Here is an 8594-nt window from a genome sequence, read left to right as displayed (position 1 = left end):
TATGTCAGGAGACAACCCGAAAGGAGACTTGCTTTTTCTGTTGACAGATTTCTGAATGTGCTGAAGCAGACAGGGGCACACAGTTCAAAGCAAAATGGTTTTTCAGAAACATGTTCTTGAAACAGAAAAAAAAATATTGCTGTGAGAAGTTTGTAGCATGGCACTGTTCTTTCTCTCTCTCTACACAAATACCCATGTAGATCTGTGCACCTTCTTCACTTCACTTTAAAAATCAAATCTTAAAAAGAAAATATTACGCCTTCTGTGAGCTTTGGATGAAACTGTTTCTCACTGTTGGTGATGTTACACAAACTGTCTGATAGCCTCCTGTGTTGGTCATGCACTTGCATTAATAACATTTAAAGCAGAGGTTCAGAGGTTTCCGACTGCAGCTCACATAGTCCTTGACTATTGGCTGGGGGGGCAGGGCGGGGAGAACTAGGCTTTGCAGAAGTTTTTGACCAAAACATCTGGAGGGCCAACGTTTCCCCATTGGGATCTCAGCTTTTAGGGCAGTGGTCCTCAATCTTGGGCCTCCAGATGTTCTTGGATTCCCAGAAATCCTGGCCAACAGAGGTGGTGGTGAAGGATTCTGGGAGTTGTAGTCCAAGAACATCTGGAGGCCCAACGTTGGGGACCACTGCTTTAGGGAATGGGCATCAGCAGTGACTGTAGCAGCTGCGCTGGTGGGAGAAGCCAGCAGCTACAAATTATTTGGTGGCCGAAGAGGAGATGCTGTGAGCTCTGCTTTGAAGACAGCCGGACCACGGTGTCTCTTTTATCCAGGAGCATCACCACTCTCTTCAGTGAATCACAGACACAGTAATGGAGTGACTCTCTTGTGCACTGTAGAATTGCTTTCCTGAAGCTCGGAATTCTTGGGGTTACCAGGCATAGAGACACGACTCTTTTAATCTCTGATGCTCAGATTCGTGGTTCAGAAGTCTCCTGCATCTCTTGGTGTATTTTCGGTACCAGGTTCTGGTTTGTATATCAGATCAAAGAAACCAAGCAAAATAGGTCCTGCACCCTGAAGCCTGCCATCTCTGATAACGTGTGTAGGACCACAGGGGCTTTAAATGTAATTTAGCTTTAATGTAGTTGTCACCATCTCTTATCATATGCATTCCCTCTTTTTTGCCTTATCCTGCTGCCTACCGTTTCCCCTCTTTGTGTCTCTTAGAGGCCAGATGGGATGTAGATGTGAGAGATACACATATTGATATACAAACATAAGTAGGGAAACTTGCAAGTTTTGATGTAAACATGCCTAGGTTTAACACTGAAAAACATATTAGATGTGCTGATAATTTTGATCACAAAATCTCAGCGTATAAGAGTATCATCATTCTCTTCAAATGAAAGGCCAAAACCCTGTTGCACATTTTTGTGATTGTGCCCCTGGTACCTGTGATAGAGCTGGTGCAGAAGGGCTATCCCCGAAGTACTTTTGCTGGCACGTGGTGCAACTGGTTGCGCCAGAGATGCTTGGCCAACTGCGCAATTGAATGGCACAGGTCCTTGTTGCCAGGCGTCATACCTGGCACATTGACACGCGTAACTTTATGTAAAGCTGGCATAAACAGGATTTTGCCCAATATATACTAAATAATTACATTAATTATAAACCATCAGTGATGACTAGCATGTGTGATTGGCATCTCTTTGTGAGGATTTGAGAGTGATGGGGTGGTTTTGTGTATTAACTAGTACCCAAATATTAAGTTTCAGTACACACTTAGAACTCATGGTGGATTGGACAGTATTTCGTATGTTGATGTTAACTAGAAACACATATTAGGTTTCTCTCTAAAGGCTGTGTGGCAGAACAGAATCTGGGCCTTGGAAAATGTTGACTAGAATGCTTGACGGGTATTGGAGGGGATATGAAATTGTGGGATTCATAGTTAACTAAGCTCTCCTTGTGTCTTTTCTTATTATAACTGAGTGGACTTGAATTTCAGTTGCCTGAAGGAGTCAAATGGAAGATTTTCAGCTTATCAGTGCTTGAGTATCTGTCAGGCCAGAGGAGAAGGTGGACTGTTTACAAAGCCAATTCCAAGTCAAAATGCTCCCATGTAAATTGTAACAGCAGAATGCTAAAATATGAATCCATCACCAATGTTAGCACATTCATACTAATGAAATATAGAAAGGCACTGCATCCACTATCCAGATGGAAGCAGTTCACCTGCTTTCTCTGGGTTGTTTTTATTTATTTAGGTAATGTATGTAACTTACTTTAGGAAGAGCTTTTAGGGTGATGTGCAAATCACGGATTGGTCGCATAGGCAGCAGGATGAAATGACAGAATAAATAGCAATGCTTGCTTCTGTGAGGTCTATAGGTCAGTTAAGTTTTTTCAGGTCCTTTTGTTTACAGCCTCTCTGAAAACAGGGAACGGTGCCATTTGTGACATTTACATCCTGTCTTTCCTCCTGTGATCTCAAGGTTGCCTACACAGCTCCCTTGTCCACTTTATCCTTATAACAGTACTGAAGGATAGGCCAGCCTGAGAGGAACTACCGTAGTCCAAGGTCAAGGACAACTATGTCTAGATGGGCGGCATATAAATGCAATAAATAAATAAAATAAATAAATTACATTTTTAAAAATTATACTTCTTCTAAAAGCACTAAGTGCGTGCTTGCATGCATAAACAAACAAACAAACAAAGTTATTTGACAGGAAACTTGAGGGGAAGGTGATAATCAGACATACAGAGCAAATGGAACCTGTAACAATGTACAGTGCTCTTGTTTGGGGCTTTTGAAAATACTTTTCCCATCTCCCGTTTACCTCTTTTTGATACCTCAGGAATCCATAGCTGTTGAGCCTTGTAAGTCCTCATGGAGGGTTGGGGGAGGGGTTCCTCCCTTCAGCCTTTTCCCCTCTCATGTTGGTTTTATTACTGTACTTATGCACACGGAGAACCTTTGTGGTGAATAGTTGTATTATTAACACAATTAAAAATAGCACCTTTTTTGTACTCCAAGGCGCTCTTGATTCCACCCTCCACATCACGTCACTATGAATATATTTACCAGTGACCCAAATATTATTGTATGCTATTCTTCTAAAGATGTGGTTTTCAAAAATTTCAAAAGCCACAATATTCTGAAGAACTGGAGGAACGGTCATGTTAAAATAAATCCGTTAGCCTTCAAGGTGCCAGAAAGCCTTCACTTTTTAGTTCTTGTTTGCATTTGGGGGTGGATTTAGCAGGCACGTTACTGGGATGAAGTAGTCTTGCCATCAAATCCAAACAATGTCATAGTTTTCAAGCAAGGTGTGTTTAAACAATTAAGATGGCCAAAGGGAGCAGAGCGTAGAACTAGGACTCAAATACCCTCCTGACATGGTCGAAGAAAATGGCGTTTTCTGAACTTTGAAGGGGAAATGTATTCTAAGGACTCCAGTTAGCCTTCTTAATGGTTTAGATTGATGAGCAGTCTCTAGATTATACTCTGTAGCACACATCCCTTCAGTTATCTCCCTTCTCTTTTGACTATTTCCTCGATTTCCAAACTAATTAAGGTTTTTTTTTTTTAAAAAAAAAATACTGTTATTGTTTAGTTGTTAAGTCGTGTCCGACTCTTCGTGACCCCATGGACTAAAGCACGCCAGGCCCTCCTGACTTCCACGGTTTTCTGGAGTTTGGTCAAATTTATGTTGGTCGCTTCGATGACACTGTCCAACCATCTCGTCCTCTATCATCCCCTTCTCCTCTTGCCTTCACACTTTCCAAACATCAGGGTTTTCCCAGGGAGTCTCCTCTTTTCATGACATGGCCAAAGTATTGGAGCCTGAGCTTCAGGATTTGTCCTTCCAGTGAGCACTCAGGGTTGATTTCCTTCAGAACGGATAGGTTTGTTCTCCTTGCAGTCCAGGGGACTCTCAAGAGTCTCCTCCAGCACCACAATTCAAAAGCATCAATTCTTCAGCAGTCAGCCTTTATGATTCAACTCTCACTTCCATACATCACGACAGGAAAAGCCATAGCTTTGACTATGCAGACCTTTGTCGGCAAGGTGATGACTCTGCTTTTTAAGATGCTATCAAGGTTTGTCATCGCTTTCCTCCCAAGAAGCAGACGTCTTTTAATTTGGGGGCTGCTGTCACCATTTTCTTGAACAGCTCTCTGGCTTTTCCCTTTCTATTATTTTCCTCTATTTCTTTGCACAGTTCATTTAAGAAGACTCTCTTGTCTCTCCTTGCTATTCTTTGGAAGTCTGCATTCAATTTTCTGTAGCTTTCCCTATCTCCCTTGCATTTTGTTTCCCTTCTCTGCTATTTATAAGGCCTCATTGGACAGCCACTTTGCTTTCTTGCATTTCCTTATCTTTGGGATGGTTTTTGTTTCTGCTTCCTGTACAGTGTTATGGGCCTCCATCCATAGTTCTTCAGGCACTCTGTCCACCAAATCTAGTGCCTTAAATCTGTTCTTCACTTCCACTGTGTATTCATAAGGCATTTGGTTTAGTTTATACCTGAGTAGCCCAGTGGTTTTTCCTACTTTCTTCATTTTAAGCTTGAATTTTGATATAAGAAGCTGATGATCAGAGCCTCAATTAGTTCCAGGTCTTGTTTCTGCTGACTGTATAGAACTTCTCCATATTTGGGTGCAGGAAACATAATCAATCTGATTTCAATATTGCCCATCTGGTGATGTCCACGTGTAGAGTCACCTCTTGTGTTGTTGGAAAAGAGTGTTTGTGATGGCCAGCTTGTTCTCTTGACAAAACTCTATTAGCCTTTGCCCTGCTTCATTTTGAACTCCAAGGCCAAACTTACCTGTTGTTCCTTTTATCTTTTGACTCCCTGCTTTAGCATTCCAGTCCCCTATAATGAAAAGAACATTATTCTTTGGTGTCATTTCTAGAAGGTGTTGTAAGGCTACATAGAATTGGTCAATTTCAGTCTCTTCGGCATCGGTGGTTGGTTAATAAACTTGGATTACTGTGATGTTGAAAGGTCTGCCTTGGAGTCGTATTGAAATCATTCTATCATTTTTGAGATTCTATCCCAGTACAGCTTTTCCCACTCTTTAGTTGACTATGAGAACTACTTCATTTCTTCTACAGGATTCTTGCCCACAATAGTAGATATAATAATCATTTGAATTGAATGCACCCATTCCTGTCCATTTTAGTTCACTGACGCTCAGGATGTCAATGTTTATTCTTGCCATCTCCTGTTTGACCACATCCAGCTTTGCAAGGTTCATAGATCTTACATTCCAGGTTCCTATGCAGTGTTTTTCTTTGCAGCATCGGACTTTACTTTCACTTCCATGCACGTTCGCAGCTGAGCATCCTTTCGGCTTTGGCTCAACCACTTCATTAGCTCTGAAGCTACTTATCCTTGTCCTTCGCTCTTCCTCAGTAGCATGTTGGACACCTTCCAACCTGAGGGGCTCATCTTCCAGTGTCATATCTTTTAGCCTTTTGTTTCTGTCCATGGAGTTTTCTTGGCAAAGATACCGGAGTGGCTTGCCAGTTCCTGCTCCAGGTGGATCACGTTTAGTCAGAACATTCCACTATGACCTGTCCATCTTGGGTGTCCCTGCACAGCATAGCCCATAGCTTCTCTGAATTACTCAAGCCCCTTCGCCACGACAAGGCAGCAATCCATGAAGGTTTTTTATTTATTTAATGGACTGCAAAGCTTGCTTTCTTCTGTGTTTTTTTGGTTTTTGTGCTATTCTTAATGCATGTTTCATTAGGATGAGAATGCTGCTATTTCCCACCCAAGTATTACCAGTGTACTACTGCCATGTATTTCATAGAGACTTATGTACGGATTATGCTAACTGGATCACTCACCGGTTTAGGTATCTGGCTGTTGAGCCAGAGTTTGGGAGTTTGATTCTCCACTGTGCCTCCTATGGATAGAGCCAGCCTGTGTGACCTTGGACAAGCTGTGCTGTCCCAGACTGCCTCCAGAAGAAAGAAATGACAAACCAGTTTTCAGTACTCTATATCTAGAAAGCCCTGGAAAGGGTTGCCATACATCAGAATTGACTTGGTGGTGCTGTATTCTTACTTATCCATGAATTAGTCAGTAGATAGGGGCTCTTTCTCAACCCAATCCACAAACTGATTAAATTGGATTATTTGAATTCACTTTAGCTCCACAGCTTAAATACTTTCACTTGTTTGTGTTGCAAGTAAAGCTATTAGTTTGGTGAACTGAAACACAATAGGGCAAATTACTTAAAGGTGTGCTACAATACAGTGCTGTAACTTCTGGAAGGATGAATGGGGTGGATCCAGATTAGGAATGGGAACCAGGTTGACTGAAGCAGAACTGCCTGTCCTTTCTCCTGGAAGGCAGCCCCCTCCCACCAGCCCAGATGTAAACAGAGGGTCAGCTCAGGGGGACCGTGATGGATGAGAGGGCCATCCATGCTCTGCTGGCAGAAGAGGGAGATTCCTGCAAGAACAAACCTGGGAGGAAGTGCTCTAATCACAGTCCTTAATAGATCATGAATGCACTTAGGTGGTGATTAGGCTAAAACAAGCTGAAAAGAGTTAGCAAGCTGTTGGAACTGCTGAACAATTGAGTGACTGAAAGAGTTGGGATGTGTAAGTTAAGTAGCTGAAAGGTAGAAACAAAAAAGTCTGGAATCAAGCATTTGAAGAATTTGCACATAAATGATGAAAGAGAAACAAACAATTGTAAGAAAAAAGCATCTTGTGACACATTACAGATTGCTGTGTCCTTCATCCTCCCCTACTGAAGACTTCACACCACCCCCACATTTTGGATATGACAGCTTTAAACAGAGATCCAAGCCGGTCTCCACATTTCCTCAGCCAATACGTTCTCTTTTCCTGCACTTCCAACTGCCACTGATTTTACCCTGCATCATCAGTTGTAACAATCTTTACTCTTTGTTATTAATTATGTGATCCTAATTATTATGTGACCATAATTAATGTGACCATTCTGTGTTTTTATTGTTATTTCATAATCATTTTCATTTTATCAATTCATTTGCTTTAGTGTTCCCTTGTTGGCCATCCTTGCCAGCATAAACTGCGTCTGGATACTGGATGTAATTAATTGAAAGTAATTAAAAGTTCCCTATTTCACCTTCTAAGGCTCTTTAGGGCACCCTTTTGTGCCCCCCCCCCCGGGGGGAAGCCTTAGGGAACATTGAATGGTGAAGAGTTTTTAATAGTAAAACATAAAATAACTGCTGAGCTGCTCCTGCTGAGATACAAGCCGTTTTTTCCACAAATTAAAAGCTCCCCAGCCACCCCAGTTCCGAGGCTCCGGAAAATGTGTGGCTCTGGCCCTGTGACTATTTGGTGCAGCCCCCAAGCCCAAAAGTCCTCTTGCCCCAACCTAAGATTTTCCAAGGCAGATTACAGCTCATGGAAAAACACTTGGCCTCTTTATTATTTAATACCACAAATCCTCCTTTGAAAACCAGAAATTGATTATTTTGGGGGCATTTCAAATATTCAGTTGACCCAAGTACGTATCCTGGAGGGAAATGGTAAACAGGTCAAATTCTCCTGAGATGTAAAATAATAATAATGTTGACAACAAGAGTCACAGTCCTCATACTAGCATTCTTTATTAACTGGAGCAGAAGAACACCTTTTAAAATCTTAATTTAAAAAGTGTGTTTTAGTACTTTCTGAGCTAGAAACATAGCAGCTAAAAAAGAAAAGAGGAACAGTCCAAAGCTATATACAAAAATTAAAACCATAAAACTGTCCTAATTACAATACAGTGGTGAAAGAACACAGCAGCATAAGAATCGTAAAATTTCAAGGAAGCAAGTATAAATGCAGATAACCCTTAAAATCACCCAAGAAAAAGAGAAGGTTGTTGTGGCTTTTTTGGGCTCTTTGGCCATGTTCTGAAGGTTGTTCTTCCTAACGTTTCGCCAGCGAAACGTTTCCAAGAGAAGCCTTTTTTTCTTACTTATACCATCTTACTGTATTCTTGTCTTCATATTCATCAGTAAGGTGCCTTTGAGAATAAGGTGCCTCTCAGAAATTTTTATAATGCATTTTTCCAAAGCTGCAATTGTTCTGCAGCAAAACTTTCCCCTACAAAATCATAAATCAGATTTGCCTTATGTTGTTGTTCTGTGTCAGCAAGTCAGAGCTGATTTACAGTGACCTTAATAGCACTTTCAAGATAAGAGAGATATTTAAGGAGTGGCTTTTCCAGTTCCTCTCCCCCAGTGAGCTTCCAGGGCTGAGCAGGGATTTGAACCCTTTTCTCCCTTTTATCTTGTATTGGAAGCTGCCTAGAGTGGTCTGGTGGTCCAGATAGGCGGGATATAAATAAATAAATAAATAAATAAATAAATAAATAAATAAATAAATAAATAAATAAATAAATAAATAAATACATACATACATACATACATACATACATACATACATACATACATACATACATACATACATACATACATACATACATACATACATACATACATACATACATACATTCTCCAGAGTCCTAGTCTGTCACTCTATCCACTACACCATACTGGGGACCTTATGAGGATCTTCATGCATTTTAATATACCTCCAATGGCTAAAATCTTTGTCATCTGAAACATC

This window comes from Pogona vitticeps, chromosome 8 (assembly GCF_051106095.1).
Source record: "Pogona vitticeps strain Pit_001003342236 chromosome 8, PviZW2.1, whole genome shotgun sequence".
Classification (NCBI taxonomy): Eukaryota; Metazoa; Chordata; class Lepidosauria; order Squamata; family Agamidae; genus Pogona; species Pogona vitticeps.
Note: the sequence above shows the minus strand (reverse complement) of the source record.